The sequence below is a fragment of the Plecotus auritus genome (genome assembly GCF_963455305.1).
Source record: "Plecotus auritus genome assembly, chromosome: 5".
NCBI classification, from domain to species: domain Eukaryota; kingdom Metazoa; phylum Chordata; class Mammalia; order Chiroptera; family Vespertilionidae; genus Plecotus; species Plecotus auritus.
This window is the reverse complement of record NC_137776.1, coordinates 166,434,296-166,454,997: the sequence shown is the minus strand read 5'-3', so window position 1 is coordinate 166,454,997 and position 20,702 is coordinate 166,434,296. Positions and strand designations below refer to the sequence as shown.

Sequence of the window (20,702 nt, the reverse complement as noted above, 5' to 3'; positions counted from 1 at the left end):
TCCCAGAGCTGAAATTCCCGGAGGTGAATAATACACAATGAGAATAAGCAAATCAGAGGAAATCAGTTATTGACCTCATCTCCTGCTACTCGGCGTTCCTTGGCATTGCCTAATCAGTCCTGCGCCTTAGGGTCTTTGCACTGGCTGTTCCCTCTGCCAGTTTATCTGCATGGCTGAAATGTCACCTGATCTGACTACCTCATTCAAAAGTGCACTCCCTTCCCCCCCCACCCCCAATTCTCCTTATCCTTTTCTTTTCCCCTTGTAGAATTTATCACCTTCAAGTATACTATATGCTTGTATGTTTATTGTCTGTCGCCTGCCTCTCCCCTCTAAACTCCATCAGAGGACAGGATTTTTGTCTATTTGGTCACCACGTATGAAGAACCAGAATAGATGACTAATAATTATTTGTTGAATGAATTAAGGGATAAATTGTGGTAAATGTGAAGTAACTAAAGTGAGGACGTGGAAAGTAGAACAGGCAGGGAGCTAATTTGGTAAGGTGGTCAGGGAAGGTCTCTCCCAGGAGTTCATTTGTACAATGAAAAGGTGCCAGCCGCATGAAAAGCTGGGCAAAGAGGGAAAGGCCCGTGGATGCTGGCCACGTTCTGAGTGTTTGGTGGACAGAAAGGTGCACATGGGCAGCAGGAAGGCAGGTGTGAGATGAGGTGGAAGAGATGAGGCAGGGGCCCCATAAATCTTGGGAAGAAGGTTTAGCTTACTAGTGGAAGGGGATGAGCACTGGACAGCAGGACCCTCTGGACAAGACGACTCCCTGTTCCACAGGTTTGTTGAGCCGACCGCTTGGCATTCCTAGGTATGAAATCACTCAGGGCCGGGCACATAGTAGGTGCCCAATAAATGGTTATGGGACGAATGTCTGCGTGCATGCGCGAGGGGACTCCGGGCTGCCCGGAACCCGGCAGCAGAGCCCGGGTGGCTGGGAGGCGCGTCCAGGCGAGACTGGCCCCGGTGGGGGCGGAGGCGGGGACGCCCCGCACGGCAGCCCGGTGTCGGGCGCCCGCCCCCCGCCCCGCGCGCGGGCCCGTCGCGGCCAGCAGGACCGGCGGGAGCCGCCCGCGGGCGGCACTGGGCATGCTCAGACGGCGTCCAGGTCGCGCCGCGAGCGAGCGAGCTTCCGCGCCGCCCGCAAGCGCGACCTACCTGGGCGCCTGGCGCCCCCGGATGCTGCAGGTACGGCCCGGCGCGACCCCAGCGGGCCCGGGGCAGGGCGCGGGGCGACAGGGGCCGGGGTAGCGATCGGCGCCGCCCCGCCCCCACCGTTCCCAGGCGCGCGGCGAACGCGCAGGCAGGCGGGCGGGCGGACGGGGCAGCTCCGGGGTCCCCGCGCCACGTCGGGGCGGGGAGGGGGCGCCCCCGCCGCGTTCACCTGGCTGGGCTAGGGCGGGAGGGAGCAGGCCGGCCGGGTGGGGCTCGCTCCGGGCGGGCGCCGGGACGCGGCGGCGGCGGGGCGTGGGCGTGGGCGTGCGCTCCGACCCGGACAGGGGCGGACACGACCGGCAGAGCCCGCGCGGCCGGCGGCATCGGAGGGCCCTTCGGCCCCGCGACCCAGGCCCTGGTTGCCTAGGGGGCGCACAGCCCGTGGGGAGCAGCCAAGCTCGGCGGCCAGACCTTCTGAGCTCCCCGGGCGAATCCGCCTCTCGGCTTTCAAAGATGGCATTTCCTGGGCCTGGCATGAACTCCAGCGCCAATAAACCCTCCCCGTTCCGCAGGCGATACGGAATGGTTTATCAGGTACCTGCGGTGAGACAGCTGCAGTGGGGGAGTGTATGTGAGCGCGCAGCCCCCCGGAAATTCCCATGTTCAGCAACCTAAACTTACTGAGAAGTTGCGCTTGCCTTAAAAATTCATGGGAAGTTGAGACAACTTGACACCTGGGTTGTCCGAGGCAGTGCAAAGAGCTTGTGACTTGGAAACTGGAGACCTCCGGTCAAGTTGGTCTCCCCCTTGGCCAGCTGGTGACCTTGAGCGAGTTGTTTAACCTCTCTGATCTTCCATTTCCTCCCCTGCAAACAGCCGGTAATAATGCCCACCTCTCTGGGTTGTTGGGTGGATTAAGTGGGATAAATTATGTGGAGGTGTTTGGCACTGTGCCCGGCACAAAGCAAGTGAGCTGTTGGCGTGATGTGAATTTAATTCGTTTAGAGACCCTCGTGGCTCCCATTTCACCAGGAAATTAGAATTAGGGAAGCATCTTCAGGGCCTAGTGGCAGAGTGACAGACCCTGTCTTTGTGCCCTGGAGAACTGCTGAAGTCAAGGGCTTTGGAAAAACAATTTAGCGAATTGTAATCGGAGAGCATCTTCTTTAAAAGCAGTTTTATACATTCAGGAACTCCAGAAGTTGGCAGTTCGGCTGTACTTACAAAAGAGCTGTTTTGCGAGATGATCCATTCTGCAAATGTTTAAGCAGATGATGCTTGAAAGTAAAGCCAGGTTAGGAGGATTACTGTTCTAAAAAGCTTCTAAACTCAACTTTTGTGATTATTTAGATCAGGGTTTCTTAACCTCATGGCTGGGGTTATTTAATTCTTTGTTGTGAGGCCTGTTCTATGCATTGTAGGTTATTGAGCCGCATCTCTGGCCTCTACTCACTAGATTTCAGTAGTAATCCCTCTCCCTCTGTTGTGCCAACCAGAAATGCCACCAGACATGGCCAGATGTCCCCTGGGGGGCCAAATATCCTGTCTCACTTTTTAGAACCACTCCTGCTTTCTGTCACTAGCCTGTTAAAGTTGTTAGAGAGTTTCAGCTTATGTTTTTCCTATAATAACTAATCTTTGTATAGGCTTATAGAACTGCACAGAATGTATCCACAATACCAACTCGTTTAATTTTTGCAACTCCCCCCTGAGGCTGGTGTTATTCCCATTTTACAGATGAGGAAATTGAGGCTTTGAGCAGGGGATTACACATTATGTGGTGTAGTTGGGATATAACTCAGTTGGGATATGATTCCGTGGGCACGTTTTTTTGTTCTGTATCAAGATGCCCTTTATTGTACTGAGACTTTCAAATAGATAACTTCGCTGGTGTTTAAATCAAGATGTGAAGTAGATTGGAAGCTGGAAACCTTTCTGAGATTGACTAGTTGAACATTAACAGTAAGCTATTATCTGACAGAGAGTAGGTCGTTCTAGTTAAATATTCTAGTTTATAGCGAGCTCCCATAAACCCCACGTACAGTTAATGGAATACCAATTTGCAGAGAATTAGAGTAGAATAAAACGTGCCTCATACTCTGTATTGATCCTGAGTTGTCTCTGGTGATTTGCCATCTCCTAAAATGGACTTCTGTATGCAAATTAGACATTAGCTGGGGAATGTAAAAGGTCAAGTTACTGAAGTCATATCTGAGTGGCTGAGGCATTCTGTTCAGCCAGCATTTATTAGTCAAGCTGCTTCTATATGGCAGATGCAGTGCTGAGGGTGGGAGATGCAGGGTTGGCCAGTAGACCCCAGTGAATCCAGGGTGACAAGATGGGGACTTCCTTTTCAAGGAGAGGCCAGGTCAGATACACATCAGGCCCACAGGAACAGCGTGGGGCAGGAGAAAGAACCTAAGTTAACAGAGTCAAACGCAGGGCCCCACACTGCTTCACCACTCCTGTCTCTGTGCCCTCCTTTCTGCATTTTATCACAAAGAGGTGTCCTGGTAGCTTTTAACTTTCTCACTCCAGTGTCAGGACCCTGGTTAGAGACACATCTTATTCCTCAAAGGAGTTGGGGTTCCAAGCTGGCAATGGGTCTCAGCAGATTGATTGTGGACTGTGAATGGGGAGATTTCACATACATTGTTTAATTTCACTGTCCTCCCTGTCCCCCTTTTGCAGATAAGGAAACTGTGCTAGCAAAGGTAGTGGGAGTCTAGGAGCAAGAGGGACGAATTTTGACCTTTTGAACCTTGGGTTCAGGCCCATGAAGGAGTCTCTTTCTAAGATGAACAACCCACCAGAGGGGCTCAGCTTTGGGGATGGGAGGGAACAGGAAGACATGGCACCCTACCTCCCCACCAACCCCCAGGGTTTGTGGCAAGTTGGGAGGGGACCAGCAATTTGTGGTCCCTCCCTCTCTACGTGGAAGAGTGCCTATTGACCATAATCCCAGTGCTCACCTTCCTTCCACCAGACAGTGGTTCATGGACAGCAGGGCCAGTCCCTCTTCACCTCTCCCCAGGGTCTGTGGCAGGGGCTAGAATGCCCAAGGAACTCCGCGCTTGTCATGGCATTGACAGGCGGGTGGGGGCAGGGCAGCCTGCTGGTGTTCTTCCCAACCCTCAGCTCTTCTTACCAACTCTATTAGCGACAGGACAGGACAGGACAGGACCTAGTCAGTGTCCACCCTGCTCTGGTTTGGGTCCTGGCATCCGCAGCCTCCATTCTCACAGGTGTCTCCTTTCATCTGCCTGAGGGGGGACTAAAGGGAGTGCTTGGTAGGCGCCTGGCTGAAATCTGATCTGGTGATGGGTTCCCAACCTAGAGATTTGCAACACACAGCTTCCAGTTGTGCCTCCAGTGAAGACCAGCTGTGAGCACAGATTTAACAGCATATTTAGACATTTATTGAGTCTACTAGAGGCCCGATGCATGAAATTCATGTAAGGGGCTCGGTCCCCCGCCGCAGCAGCGGCTGCCTCAGCCCTCGCAGCCAGCCCCAGCTTTGTCAGAAGGTCATCCAAAAGGACATCCGGAAGGACATCCGGTCTAATTAGCATATTACGCTTTTATTATTATAGATAGTATATGTCAGGCAATAGGGTTACAGAAATGAAATTTGAACCCCTGTTTTGGAAAGAATCATGGTAGAGTTGGGAAGACTGACCTGTGTGTTATCTGTCTATCTATCTATCTATCTATCTATCTATCTACCTACCAATCTATCTATTTGATAACTACTTTACAAGAGGGTAAACTCAAATGTAAAGAGACCAGTGGAGGCGGCCACTCCTTCTGATGGGCATCAGGGAACATCATAGGGAGTAGCTGGCATTTGAATTCAGCCTTGAAGGTAGAAAAAGATGGTACTCGGGGGCAGACAGAACAGCAGATGTAAAGACTCAGGCATGAAGAGACCTTGTGTTTCAGGAGTGGTGTCTCTCCTCCTTCTGAGCTTGCTTAATGCAGGACCCACCTCCTGCAGTCCGGGTACTCTCCCCTCCCTGTATGGGGGCCTGGCTTCCCTCCACCCAGGGCTAAGTGCCCATTCCCCTTCTTTTCCTTGGAGAGGAGCGGTGCCTCTGGCTTGACTACAGGGTATGAGCACCTTCTGCCTGGGATGCCTCTGGTTTTAGTTATTCAATGCTGATAGAGCGTGCACTGGCTGCCAGGCGCTGCTCCTGAGTGCTTTCCAAATATTAACGCATTCATTTAATCCTCCTCGCAGCTCTCCGAAGGGGCTGCCTCCGCGGGTAGCAGCCGCTTGGTAGGTAGGTCAGGGCAGAGCTCGTCCCCCCAGCCTGCGCCCCTCTGTGGGTGCTGCTCCCATTGTGGTCCACCTTCTCCTGGCTCACTTCATTGTTGTGCCAGAAAACAGCCGAGTCTGAGAGTTGTGAGCGAGTGCTGACGGCCGCAGATTTTTATCCTTGACCCCGTGTCCTTCGGGGGACCTGCAGGGCTCCCTGACTACATTTTCTGAACTACATATTGGGAACTGTAGTCTGAAAAAGGATGTTTGTGCTTTTTTTTTTTTTTGTGCAAGAGGAGGGAGGCCTGGGAGGTGTTGTTTGGATACTGAGGGAGTGGAATTTTTGAGACATTTTGATGGTTTATGTGGAAAGTTAGGACAGAGGATTTGAAATTGGAATAGCCCTGGAAAATTCAGGTCCTATGATTTACTGTCAGGATACACAAGCTTTTAGTAAATATTTAAGCACTGTGTAGCTTGGAGTGAATTTTCTGTACTGAGCCTATTGGAGCCTCAAAAGGGGGTAAACCGTACCTTCTGGTCCCAGAATCTTGCAAATTCCCACAAGCCTCATTTTACAGATGGGGTGAGAAAACTGAGGCTCAGAAAGAGGAAGTCACTACCCAAAGGGCACATTGCTCGTAAGTAGGACAGTCAAGATTTGAAGCCAAGCCTGTCCCTAGACAAGTCCTTTAACTGTGAAATGAGGATGCTAGAACCTCTGTCCTTTAAATTGACCATTTTAAAGGAGCTAATGACTGAAAACCCACTGAGGCAGAACTTGGCACAGAAAAGGGGCCTTGTGATCAGGCCCCTGACCCTTCGGACAAGCACTTTGTTTGGTGCTGAAAGTGGCTGTGGGGGAGTCATGGCCCCTCCCAGGGCAGGGCTACAGGTCCTAGGTCTTAGCGCAGAAGGGATGTTCCAGGGGCAGGATCCAGGGCCAGAAAGGGGCGGTGGCCAGCTGGATGCTGTGTGGATGAAAGGCACTGGTCTGACTTTGAGAGCGGGGTGTGAAGACCTGGCCCCCGGCCCCCGCTTCCCTCAGGTGAGTCAGCCTCAGTGTAGACCTGAGGTTTTTAGTGTGAGAGGCAGGAACCAGCTCTGGCCCTAATCACGGGTGGGCCGAGAGAGGGGAGGATGACAGCCTGGACCCAGGCCTTGGCCGCTGTTTTCCCCTACCCGCTTCCCTCCCCTGACCTGGTTATCAAATTTATACATGGTTGTTGGAGAAAATTAAAAATTAAATGTCAGGGAGCACAAGGAAAATCGGAGGCTGTGAGAGCCGGGAGCCTTCTCTCCTCCTCAGTTCCCTCATGCTTTGGGGCTTTGCTCCCTGATGGCCTTCCCTCACCTTCCTGGGTTGGGTAAACCTGCCTCTATACACGCGCATGCCACCATCTGTCTCCTTTTACAGAGCTTTTCACAGTTGCAGTTTTGCAGTTAATTAGTTTAATTATTTGTGTTGGTACCTGTCTCCCCAGCTGCACTGTGAAGTCTTTTCCTTTCTTAAAAAAAAAAATTCTGAGACTTATTGCTTAATTTTTATTTTGACCTAATTCAGACACAGAAAAGTTCCAAAAATGGAACAAAGAACTCCCATATACTCTTCACCCAGATTCCCCGAATGGCACCATTTTATCACATTTATTCTATCTTTCTCTCTACGTAGGTATTTTTCCTGGACCATTTAAGGATTAGTTGTAGACACTTACCTGTATTTTCTAAAAATGATGACATTCTCCTATATAACTGTAGTACAGTTTTTAGAATCAAGAAATCAATATTGATATAATACTATTCTCTGACCCAGTGGTCGGCAAACTGCGGCTCGCGAGCCACATGCGGCTTGCGAGCCGTGGTTTGCTGCTCTGTTGATTAATGAGTTTGCCGACCACTGGGATAGGGGCTTAATCACAAGGAACAACAACAGCCTGTAATTATTGGAATCGAGAGTCTAGGTCAGTGGTCGGCAAACTCATTAGTCAACAGAGCCAAATATCAACAGTACAACGATTGAAATTTCTTTTGAGAGCCAATTTTTTAAACTTAAACCTCTTCTAATGCCACTTCTTCAAAATAGACTCGCCCAGGCCGTGGTATTTTGTGGAAGAGCCACTCAAGGGGCCAAAGAGCCGCATGTGGCTCGCAAGCCACAGTTTGCCAACCACTCTAGGTCAGTGGTCGGCAAACTCATTAGTCAACAGAGCTGCAGTTTGCCGACCACTGCTCTAATCTATAGACCTTATTCAGGTTTTGCCAGCTGTCTCGATAGTATCCTTTATCACAAAGAAAAGCCCAGATCATGGGTTGCATACGGTTGTCATGTCTCTTTATTCTTTAATCCGCATAGTTCCTCAGCCTTTCTTTATCCTTTATGACCTTGAAATTTTTGGAGAGTGCAGGCCAGTGGTTTTGGAGAATGCCCCTCCATTTGAGAATGTTTAACTCACCATTGTGTCCCCAGTACCACTGAAACGTCAAATGCACTCAGTAAATATTTGTTGCGTGAAGAGACCATAAGGTGGAAGGAAAGAGCAGGTTTTCTAGTTTCCCCCACTCCCAATCTTTTCCTTACTGAAGGATGTTATTTAGTTGCAATCATAGTATACACAGGTTCGAATCCTGCTGTTTTTATAACGCAGTTTTCCCCCCAAAAGAGAGAGACTTCCTTAGGGAATAGTGAGCCTGCTGTCTGTGCAGGCATGCAAGCAAACACTGGGTGATATCAGGCTTGGCAGGGCTGATGTAGAGGAGAATGGAACATTTGATGAGGGGTGAGACTCAGCCTGGAGGTCCCTCCCAATGCTAACCTGCTTTCTCTAACTGGGACTTGAACTTTGCTGGCCTAGGGGCCCAAGAATAGGGTGACTAGAATTCATCATCTGAACCAGAACATTGTGAGAATAAAAGGGGCTGCTATTAATAATTGCATTTAACCAACTAGCCTCAGCTGGGACTACCCTAGGCAAATTCCACTAGGAATCCTCTACCTGGATAAAGACAAAGCTTATCTCCTTGGCATTGCCAGCCCGGTCCATGTTCGTGGCTCTGGTCCCCACTGGTTGCACCTCCCTTGGCATGCTTTGCTCCTGCGACACCAGCCATCTTTCAGCCCTTCCTTTGCTTGTTCCTTCCTGCCACGTGACTGCCAGAGCCTGCAGTGTCACTTATGTATCCAGGCTGGATGGAGGAGGGAGGGGGTTTGTGATAGATGCACAAGGGGGACAAACAAGCCAGCTGAGCTTCTCACTGACCAAATTCTAATGGAATGTGAGAGCCAGGGTGTGCAAGTGAGGTGCGGCCAAAGACTAGAGTCTCCCTAGACCTTATCTTCTGGTTCCCTGGTGCTCACACCTGCACCCTGTCTTCCTGCATGAACACCCATTCCCTCTTCCAGCCCTGGGTGGAAGAGGTCAGAACCAACTTGCTGCTTTCCCTAGAGGCAGGGAAGCAGGTGTCACTGGGGACCCAGGCACGAGAGGATGGTCATCAGATGACCGGTAGGTGCAGACAGGGACTTGGATGCAGAGAAACCAGGAAGGAAACCAGCATCTAGGAATCCCAGTGACAAGGTCAGTAGGGGGCCATTTATCAGGAAGCCTAGAGTTGTAATGCCGAGTGCCCAGATTCTCTGGGCATAGGTGGGGTCTGTGTGGTTTGGTACTTTAACCCATTTTCTTCCTCACAAAAAAATACCATCCCTGACTTGCCGGGTTAAAAAATATTATAGGATGAAAATGGGAATGTACATTTTTCTGGGGCATCGCAGTCATGTGTCCTCACAAACACAATCCAGGCAGTACAGTCTTTGTATAACTCCAGGCATCGGTGGCTTTAAGGGAAAAGCCAGTTAGTGAAGGACAGTTCTAGTTCTTTGAGTGCAAGGCACTGGCACTGGCTGAACTTGGGAAAGGTTTTCTAGTTAACTAGTTTATTCTGTTTTACTGGTTAAAATGCTCTTTTCCATCCCACGGCTCAGCTATGTAAAAGCATTTAGTTTGAGGTCATTTCTTTCAGGACAGAAAGACTCACACAGTGTCAGAACTGGAAAGGGCCTCAGAAGAGCCTTTCCCAGCTCGATTTTGCATTTGGGGAAACTGAGGCCCTGAAGGGCACACAGGTAGTCACAGAGAAGGGACTGGTAACCATGTTGTACAGTTTCAAGCCCCCAGATCTCAGGTGTGTTTTCTGGATCTCATCTAAGGAAGTTTATTAGATAGACTATATTTCTGTAACTTAGTTAATAATGTGCTTTGGCATTTCTCTAGCTATAGACATAAATTGTGTAGCCATTGAAGCAGTTACGTATTTCTTGCTCTCTTATGTACAAGTTGCTAGGCTGATTTTGTTCATATAAAAAAGAGATGACCTTTCTGTTGGATTTCTGTGTTTTATACTAGTGTTTTTCAAACTTGGCCACATCCGAATCACTTGTGATAACACGGGCAGCTAGGTCCTGCCCCCAGAGTTTCTGATTTCTGTGGGTCTGAATCAAACTCTCTGGTGGGACCTGAAAATTTGCATTACCAACAAGCTCCCGGGTGTTGCTGCTGGCCCAGAGACCAGGGACCATGCTTTGAGGACCTCTGCCTGCCCCAGGCTTAGTGACAGTTTCAGACTGTACTCTGTGCTTTGCAGCCGGCTAGGCCCTCCCTGCATTCCACCTCCCTGTTACTCCCACACCAGCATCTCACTCTTCCAGGTCTCCTACCTGTCGTTCTCACCTCTCCAGATAACCCACCGCCTGTGGCCCTGAGATGCTCAGAGCCTCCTCACCTTTACCCCTCCTCCTTCATTTTCTGGCTCCTTTCTTCCTTTCCTCTGGTCTGAAAAAATGAGTGTCTCTGGCTCAAGCTTACTGTTGAAGATTGTCGTCGAATCACCTTGGGAAAAAACTTCCCCAAGCCTTCCCTTCTCTTTCACTGCTGAGGAATAGTCTGCAGTTGCTGAAAAAGATTTGCTGTTACCTCTCTGGATACAGACATACTGTTCAATTCCAGGTGTCCAGATTGTCTATACCTATAATGAAAGACATAATTTTAAAAAAATGTGGTAAGGTACATGTAATGTAAAATTTACCATCTTAATCATTTGTAAGTGTACAGTTCAGTGGCTTTAAGTATAGTCAAATTGTAGTCCTACCATCACCCTCAGGCAGCCACGAACTCTGTTTATCTTGCAAAACTGGAATCCTATGTATATCACCTCCCCTGACCCTCTGCACATCCCAAACAGAGCTCAGCACCTTCTTCCTTCAACACACTCTCTCCGGAAGTCTTCGCTGTGAACCCCCAGGGTCACACTTCACTCACCCCACAACCTGTCCTGGACAAATCCGCCTGGGAAATCCTTCCCCCCAGGCCGCCCCTCCTCCCTACCTCCAAACACTGGGAGAGCTCCTAAGCGTCTCCCCTTAGAAAATGTCCCAGGCCAAGCTGTGGTCACAGCCCAGACAAGGCCCCAGCAGCCAGTGGCACACATCTGTCTCCATAGCACTCACCACACTGAAAGGTGATTATTCACGCATCTCTCTGACAAGCCTGCGGGTTCCCCGAGGCCGGGCACCTGAGGTAGCCTCTTCCCTCTGACCCCCAGCCCCTGCCATGGAGCCGGGCTGCCGTTGGTGCTCATTAAATGCCTGGGGAGTCAGAGAGAGGGATAAATACAGACTGTTGGTGAAGGAAGAATGTGTAAAGCCCTGTGACTAAAAGACAGCATTGAGAGCCACGCACTGAGTTAGGGTGCCTGGGAGGGTGTTGGTGTAGAGGGGAAGGTGGTTTGAGGAGTCAGCAGGGCCTCAAGTGAAAATGCCAAGATGGACTTCAGCTTTGGGGAGCGAGAGTTGGGCTGGCGTTCTCGGAAGGAGTGGAGGGTTCAGCCGGGATATGGGGATATCGGTCAAGAAACCCTGTGGTGGTCTAAGGTGGGAAGGCAAAGCTGCTTTTCTCCGCTGCTTTCAGGAGAGGGCAGGTGCCCAGATTTAGGCAGATGGAGGATAAAGAATTCCAGCTTCACGAGGCGTGGTGGAGCCAGCAGATTGGGGCCAACCTTCGGGGCCAACCTTCGGAGCGAGGCAGCCTCCAGAGCACGCTCACAGCACATTGAACCTCAACCTTCACGAGGCATGGTGGAGCCAGCAGATTGGGGCCCTGTGAGGTGGGGACTGTTAGCTCCCTGAATGTCAATGTCAAAATGAAGGTGGGGTCAGCTTCATTTTCCCGAGGAGGAAGTGGCATCTCAGGTCAGTAACTTGCCCAGGGCCACAGAGCTGGGAAGTGGAGGAGTCAGGCCCGGACTGGGGTCTGTGGGTCAGAGAGTGCCAGGTGGGGCATCCCAGCCTTGGAGCAGGGTTTCTGGGGAGGAGTGGCTGAAGGTATGGTAACACGGTCAATGCTGTGGCAGGGTTGGGAGGGCTGTTGGCGTCAGGTTCTGGGGGCAGGAGGGAGGGAGGAAGAGGAAGCAGGGTCAGGGGACAGAGACACCTGTTACACACCTGGGCACCAGGAAAGCATCAGGTAACAGCATTTTTAGAAATTCTGTCAATTTGATTTTCTTAACTCATTATTGCTCATAGACAATTTAGGAAATACAGACCAGTGGAAAGGATAGAAAAACTAACAATTATGGTTTTACTAGAGGCCCAGTGCACGAAATTCATGCACAGGAGGGGGGTCCCCTCAGCCCAGCCTGCACCCTCTCCAATCCAGGACCCCTCTCCAATCCAGGATCCCTCTCACAATCCTGGACCACTGGCTTCTAATCACTCACCTGCCTGCCTGCCTGGTCGCCCCTAACTGCCACCCCCTCCGCCGGCCTGATCATCCCTTGCTGCCTCTGAGTGCCGGCCTGATCACCCCTAACTGCCCCCACTGCTGGCCTGGTCACCCCACGTAGCCTGCTTGTTCAATCATTTGATTATCCCTCACTAACCCTCCTGCTGGCCTGGTCATAGGCAGCCATCTTGTGAGGGCGTGAGGGTTATTTGCGTATTAAATCTTTATTATATAGGATGTTCTTGCGAGTTCCCCTATACTTATGTTATAGGTATGGGCATACTGTACATACAGTTTTATAACCAGCCTTTTTTATGTGCTGTTCTAATCATTTCCATGTCATTATGAAGTCTTCATGGACATCCTGTGGCTATTTTGTGACTTACTTACCTGGCCCTCTGAAGGTGGAAATCCTCTTTTTTCTTAGTTGTAATTTTCAATGTTACAAATGTCTATGGGAGGAAAATCTTTGCCAATAAAAGTGATGGTAGGTTCCTAGGAGTGGAGTTACTGATCAGCCTGCCTCCTGCACAGCTGGAGTGATGCACTGTTATCGCAGACAGCCTTCTGAAAGTGCCCGCGAGCCCTGTGCACATAAGCTGTTGGTTCATTCATTTGTGTGTGCAGGTCACAAGCGTTCATGAAGGGCCTGTGGGGAGAAACCCCATTCTCTGTGGCCAGGTCAGCAGAGTGTCCGCTGCCAGCATCTCGGGCTGACAGACGTGTAGGAGTGTTTCGTCACCCACATGTCTCAGGCCCAGGAGCCCAGGACAGGCTGTGGGCCTGTGGCTGCAGGGGCCAGGCATGCTCACCTGTAGTTTGGAGCTGCCTGCCTTCCCCTCTATAAAGATTAGTGATAGGGTACATACTGAGAGTGGTGTCCCCCACTTTATCCTTTTGTTGTTGTTGTTAATCCTCACCCGAGGATATTTTTCCATTGATTTTTAGCGAGTGGAAGGGAGGAGGAGAGAAACATCAATATGAGAGAGACACATTGATTGATTGCCTCCTGAAAGTGCCTCCACCAGGGCCAGGGATTGAGCCTGCAACTGAGGTACACACCCTTGACCAGAATCAAACCTGAGACCCTGCAGTCCTCTGGCCGACACTCCACTGATCCATTCCGGCAAGGGCCCTCATTTTATCCTTTTAATGCATGCATTCCACAGGTGTGGCAGTTAAATTATAAAAGTCCCTGCCCTCAGGGAATTTCATTCTAGTGAGAGTTAAGGACATGGGGATTGCGAGGAGGAGGAGGGGTAGGGGGAGGAGGAGACAAATATGTGATGTGTCTGGTGGTGATAGATGCTAAGGAGAAAAGAGTAGGGGGGAGCAGGAGTGATGGGGAGGCCTTGCTGAGGTAAAACTTGGACAGACTCATGGAGAAAGTGGGGGAGAGCCAAGTGGAGGATGTCTGAAGGAAAGGGGTGCACACCTGAGGAGGGAATGAGGAACAGGATAGGGGACAGTGTGGCTGGAGCAGAGAGTGGGTGTGGTGCTACGTGAGGCGGGCAGGATAAGATCCGGGACCCAGGGGTCACTTTTTTGTTAGGAGGTTTTGGAGCCAGAGAGCCACTCCTATCATGTGAAGGAATTCAGACTAATCGCATACATTTTTGTTGCTTATCTGCAGTGGGTGGTCACTGAGGCCTGTGCTTGGCGGGGAAAGCCCGGGATTTAGGAAGTCAGTGGCTCCATCGGCCTTCAGGGTTCTCCTCTGTGCAGTGAGGGACTTGAACTAGGAAACTGGGAAGGACACGTTGAGCTTTTCAGGGCTGGGGCCTCTGCCCTGTCATTAGTTAAGTGTGCTAGTTAGATCTTGGGTCATTTTAGTTTAAGGGATAGGAGTGTGTGAATACAATTGTCGGTATACTGTATACTTAGTTCTTAATATGTATGTTTATCGAATCAGATTTACTACTTTGCTTTAGACTAGAGTCTTTCAGCCAGTTGGTCTTGTAGCTGGGTGGAGGGTGGGGAGTAGAGTTTATCCACTCAGTGGTTTGTCCACTCAACCATCCATTTATCCCAGTTAATTATTGAGTACCTGCTGGGTAGGCACTGGGCTGGCTGCCTTCACCATAGTGGTGATTTTGAAAAGACCCAGACCCTGTCTTCATGAAGTTCATGATCTAGTGCAGGGATGCTAGCTAGCTCTGCCAGAGGGTCACGGTGGGATGGGGACCCCGGTCAGAAAAATACAGGGCAGCCCCTACCGCACACCATATACACAAATTAACTCAAAATGGATCCATTGCCTAAATATAAGCACTAAAGCCTTAAAACCCTTATGAAAAAAAAACAAACATAGGGGTAAATCTCCATGACCTTGGATTTAGCAATGTATTCTTGGGTATGACAACAAAAGCATAAGCAGTGAAAGAAAAATAGAAAAATTGGACTTCATCAAAATTAAGAACTTTTGTGCATTAAAGGACATTATCAAGAAAGTGAAAAGACAATGTACAGAATAGGAGAAAATATTTGCAAATCATATGTCTGATAATGGTTTAACATCCAGAATGTTTAAAGAACTCCTATACCTCAACAACCCAAATTTAGATAACCCAAGTAAAAAATGGGCAGAGGACCTAAATAGGTATTTCTTTGAGGATCTGCAAATGGCCCATAAGCACATGAAAAAATGCTCAGCATCACTAGTCACTAGGGAAATGCAAATCAAAACCATAGTGATATATCCCTTCACACCTGCTAAGATGTCTATCAGGAAAAAGGAAGGAAGTATTGGTGAAGATGTGGAGAAATTTGAACCCTCTTACGTCGCTGGTGGGAATATAATATGGTGCAGCTTCTGTAGAAAAGTTTGGTGTTTCCTCAAAAAGCTTAACATAGAATCACCATATGACGCAGCAGTTCTCCTGGATAGACACCCAAAAGAACTGAAAACAGGCTCAAACAGACGCCTGCACAGCCGTGTTCATCGCAGCACTATTCATAGTAGCCCACGGTGGAAATAATCCAAGTGCCCAACAGATGGATAACCAAATGTGGTCTATCCATACAATGGCCTATTATTCATCCTTAACACGGGATGAAGTTCTGACACATGCTACAACATGGATGGATCTTGAAGACATTAGGATATGTGAACTAAGCCAGACACAAAAGAACAAATCCTATCTAATAAAGAAGGGATATGCTAAATGATCATCACGCCCTCACAAGATGGCAATGCCCACAGCCAATAAAGAGGGAATATGCTAATTGACTGCCACACCCTCACAAATGGTGGTGCCCACAGCCACAAGATGGCGGTACCCAGTCCCCTCAGCCCCGCCTCATCCAGCCTCAGTCCCCCAGTCCCCTTGGCCCTGTCTCATCCAGCCTCAGTCCCCCAGTCCCCTCGGCCCCCCCCCTTATCCAGCCTCAGTCCCCCAGTCCCTTCAGTCCTGTCTCATCCAGCCTCAGTCCCCTAAGCCCCGCCTCATCCAGCTGGAGTCCCCCAGTCCCCTCAGCTCCGCCTCAATCAGCCTCAGTCCCCTCAGCCCCGCCTCATTCAGCCTCAGTCCCCCAGTCCCCTTGGCCCTGTCTCATCCAGCCTCAGTCCCCCAGTCCCCTCGGCCCCCCCTCATCCAGCCTCAGTCCCCCAGTCCCTTCAGTCCTGTCTCATCCAGCCTCAGTCCCCTCAGCCCCGCCTCATCCAGCCTCATTCTCCCAGTTTCCTCAGCCCTGTCTCATCCAGCCTCAGTTCCTCAGTCCCCTCAGCCCCGCACGGGAAGGCAGTTGGGGGCGATCATGTCGGCAGGGGAGCAGTTAGGTGTCAATCAGTCTGACAGGGGAGCAGTTAGGGGGCTATCAGGCTGGCAGGCAGAGTGGTTAGGGGCAATCAGGCAGGCAGGCAGGTGAGTGGTTAGGAGCCAGCAGTCCCAGATTGTGAGAGGGATGTCCCAGATTGGAGAGGGTGCAGGCTGGACTGAGGAACAACCCCCCCCAACCCCCCTCCCCCGTGCACAAATTTCATGCACCGGGCCTCTAGTTATTATATAATTCCACTTATATGAAATATCTAGAATAGGCACATTCATAGACACAGGAAGTAGAGGTTGCCAGAGGTTGGGGGAGGGAGGGAACAAGGAGTTATTGCTTCATGGGTACAGAGTTTCTATGAAAAAGTTCTGGAAGTAGATGGTGGTGATGGTTGCACAACATTGGGAATGTAACCAAAGCTCACTGAGTTGTACACTTAAAAATGGTGAAAACGGCAAAATTTATGTTCTATTTGTTTTGCCACAATGAAAAAGGCCAGAGCAGGTAGTGCAATGTCTGGGAGGAGGTTGACTGCTGGGAGCCACTAGGTGTGTGGGTTCTGCTCCGAGCCAGGTCCCCTCAGGGTGCAGTCCTTGCAGTCTTTAGCCAGGTTCTCTCTCCTGATGTGGGAGTCCAATGAGATGACAAGTGCCTTCCCCTCCCCTCGAATGTCATCCTCAGTGAACCCAGATCGTTCCGCCCGGTAGGAAAGACAGAAAACAGCACACCTGGTGGTTTCCACAAATCATCAGTGACCTGTTCGTCTGTTTTGCCATCTTCCTCCAGGCGGTGGTCTGGCCCCGTCTTTGGTGCTTCTGCCCTAAAGCAGGGGAGGCTCCGCTGGGCCGCACGTCACTGACATCTGTGCCTGCTCTTGGTCACATGCTCCCTCCCTCTCAGGGCTTACAGTGGGTTCTTTTGGAAGTCTGAGCTGTACTAGTTAGAAGGCATCCAAACACCCAGCCATGCCTATGATTCCACTGGGTAGGATATTGTAAAACCATAACGACAAATACCAGGGAAGTGTTTGAACTACCTGAACAAATGTTTGGTGGTGGGATGAAGGGAAAGAGTGGACTGTGTGATTGGAGAGACATTACAAATTCAACTTAAAAAAAAATGCACCCCAAACAAACAAGATGGTGTGTTGGTCTAATCTGATGTGTGGCAGCGGGTCTGCTGGGTTGCCCTCTCCTTCCCCTGCAGGGTTCCGTCATCTTCGAGGCGGGGAGGAGGAGTCAGAGCCAACTTGTTTTTACTGCCCCGGAGGTAGATTTCTCACAGCCCATTGAAAGACCCTCAAGGTCTAGATGCTGTGAGGCTGTCCTGGGTCCTCCTGGAGACCCAGGCTCCTGCCACAGCCAGGATGCCCCCCCAGTTTATCAGTCCCCCCATCCCCTGGCTGTCATGAGATTCTTGGCTTAGAGCCAGCACATCTGCCCTGAAGGTGAGCGGGCAAAGGTGTGGTTGAGCTCAAGTTCATTGAGAAGCCCGGTCTCCCAGGTGCTTGTGTACCTGGGCCTCCATCAGGAGTTCTTGTGGTTCTGAGATCCCTGGGGCTGGTGCAGTAGAAGGGGCTGGGGCTGGGGCTGGAAGGAGAGTTCTGAGCCAGTCTAGGGGTAGGAGAGGCCCAGCCCATACCAGTACATGAGGCCAGAGCTGACCTCAGGAAATGAGGCTGCCCACTCCCGCTCTCCCGCTGTTAATAATTAACCCCGGGTGGCAGCCTGTGGAGCTGGGAGGGCCTTTACACGTCATGTGCACTCACTCCAGCCCACGCCTTATGCAACGGTAAGAGGAAGTCATTTACGATGTTTCCCCAATTCTGAAAGAGGTGTGTTCCACATTTTAACTTTTTCTGAACTGGGCACGATCTTCACAATCTAAGGGTACTTGGGATGTACTTTCTCTTTAAAGTTTTTGAAATACCTATTAAATCAATTGTCATCTTAGAACATCAGGAATATGGTAATAAATACCTAAGTTGTCACTCAGGTTTCTGTAGTTGCAGAATTAATTAGGGAGAAAAAGGATTTCCTGGACCATTTCTTCCGGAAGAGGAAATTCACCGGCATGTGAACTGTGGGGAGTGTCTGTGAAGATTATCTCAAAGGGTAAGGCCATACTTATAGTCAGTAAATTAGAGACAGTGGTGATTAAGTGGGACCCTTTCCCCTCAGTGAATCACCTTCCTCCGAGTCATAGGAACCGTTGGACTCAGCGGGCAGGTGTGTGATGTCTTGCACTGAGCTTGGGATCATAGCCTCATTTGGAGGCCGACTGTGTGACTTGAGCACGGTTCTCTGAGTCTAATCTACCCGTCTGTGAAATGGGTACAGCAATGCCGCCCTCCAGGCCCAGTCAGAATGAGTCAAGCCAGGAGTAATGGATTGTGGAAGTGTTTGGAAAACTCTGAGGCCCTGTAGGTAAGACCCTTGGTTGCTTCTCAGGACAGGAAGCCTGGGGGTGGGAGCAGGCCAGGGGCTAGGACTGAGGTGGGTGGAAGGTGTGTTAATACAGTCAGTCTTCACAGCAGCTGGTGTAGAGCAGGTGTCTGCAGTGGGTTAGGTCAAAGGTCACTGCTCCTCAGGATGACTTACAGATGAGTAGACTGAGACTTAGAGAGTGAATTTGTCCACGGTCATATCTGCTGGGATGCAGTGGAGCAGGGACTGGAACCTGGGTCTGGTTTGTTCCTTCAGACCTGGGATCGGCCCTGGTTTACCGAGACTCCTGGTCCGACCCCGCTGAGTGCCCCTGGAGATGGAGACATGGGTGGTCTCTGGCCCTATTCCCATCTCCCAGTGGGAGGCCTATTCCCATCTCCCAGTGGGAGGCCTCGGAACAAATAAGTGCGCCAAAGGCAGCAACAAGAGATAATTTTCGTTCGATTGTTCCTAAAAAACTCTTACTCGGATTCGCATTTTGGTGTGCCTTTATACATCTTTCTCAGAGTTCATGCAGTTTCCTTTCCTGACCCCATCTCACCAAGACCTAAAACCCTGGAAACCTTCGTGGGCTGCACAAAAATACATTTTTATCTTGGTTTGTAGAGGCCCTGGCAGGGTTACCCTACCTGGTGTAACCCGAGATGGCCCCTCAGATTAAGAACCTTGCAGGCAGGGGATTTTGCAGCGGGGAGGAGCCTTAGGCTCTCCGCTGGGAAACCCCTGCTGACAAGTAATAGAGTTGTGACTTCCCAGGTCACTTGGCTGATCCTCGACAAATAGGGTGATGCTTTGGTGGGGAGGGGTGGGAAGGTGTTTTTCTGTGTTTCCTTGAGATAACATGATGGCGAGGGCTGCCAGCGGTGGGGATTGGGTTTCTCTGGCTAGGCTGCCGCCGACTACAGACTCCTTGGCAGGCTCAGAGCTGGCGGGATGGTCCACTTGTGAGATTCCAGCTTCTTGGCTGGGACGCGCTGCGATTAGCACATCTCAAACCTTTCAAAGTGAGGTTAGCCGTTTTCTGAAGACTTCTGCTGCTCCGAGCAAGCCGTACTGGGGTGGGGACTGGAGCCCAAGATAGAAATATCATGGACTGACACCCAAATGGGCGTGTCTCTGCCCCGAGGGCAAATATTAGCACAGTGTTTTTGTAAAGTTGATGCAACTGGATTCACATCCCTGTAGAGTAAATTTATTCCATCCTGTTTTCCAGTCTATTTGGGCCTAGTGGAATTGTTCAGAGGGAGAATGGAAAGAGTTGACTAGCTTCATTTTAGGTAGAAACTGCTCAGTAGAAAACGTATGTATTCCAGTGTCTATATTTTGAGCTTTGTGTATTGCTTTCTTGTGTATTTGTGTTATTTTATCTATTTCATGATTTGATGGGCCATTTAGTTTCTTTTCCAAGACTGAGGTATGAGGGATCTGTTTAGAATTATTTCCCAGGAGAAATCCATGTAAGATCATCCAAATTTGAGTAGTGCATATAGGGCTGACATGGACAGAAATTAAACTTGGGGACTGTTGAAAAAACTTATCGTAGAATCTTGGTCCTGGACGCTCGGAGTTCGTCTGTCCTACCCTTGTAGTTTTACCCAGGTTCTCTGCTTGTTTATGTCTAGTGATGGGGAGCCCCTTCTATGTTTGTGCAGCCTTGACTATTCATTTCTTCTTCAACTCCTTGAAACCTTGGGGTCTAAAATAATCAGTCTAATGATCATAGTAAGAATAAGTATCATTGATTGGGCCCTGCTAGGTGCCGGTTAATTTGCATAGGTATTATCTTCAGTGCTTAAAACAACCTTGGGACGCAGAAAAAAATGTCCCCCCTTTTATAGATAAGGAAACCTAGTCTCAGGGAGGGTGAGTGATCTCTGTAAGTTCACACAGCTTAATAAGTGGCTAAGCTGGGCTTCCAACCTAAGTCTCTGCCAGATTTCATCCCTACTGGCCTTCCCAGGGCCTCACAGCATGTCCTGACTCCTCTTCTGTGTCCTAGCCCCTTGGATTTTTGAAGAACCTAATCTCTTCCCGGAGATTTCCCTGGGATTTCAGTTATTCCGCAGACACTCCTACCAGATTTCCCTGGGATTTCAGTTATTCCGCAGACACTCCTACCAGATCTTTCTCCGTGGAATTTCTAAAATGCCCCAGTTTCTCCTCCTGTCTGTGCACACACAGTGTCATTTCTGGCTTGCTCTGCTTCGGCCCGGCCCATTTCCCTTCGTCCTGCAAGGTTCCCCAGGGAGCCTTTGTGATCTAGACCCCTGTCCCACCCCACCCCAG

The 20,702-nt window shown here is 50.1% G+C and overlaps 1 protein-coding gene across 6 annotated transcripts in view; it reads left to right on the top strand.

The window, feature by feature from the left end:
- Positions 1–1,044: 1,044 nt before the first annotated feature.
- Positions 1,045–20,702, top strand: part of PTPN3 (protein tyrosine phosphatase non-receptor type 3) — a 119,509-nt gene continuing 99,851 nt past the window's right edge. For 5 of the 6 annotated variants that reach the window (XM_080667440.1, XM_080667435.1, XM_080667437.1 and 2 more), the window contains exon 1: positions 1,045–1,197. The gene's annotated coding sequence lies outside the window, so the exon portion shown is untranslated. The remainder of the gene's footprint in view (positions 1,198–20,702) is intronic. The other variant, XM_080667434.1, reaches the window with a different exon arrangement.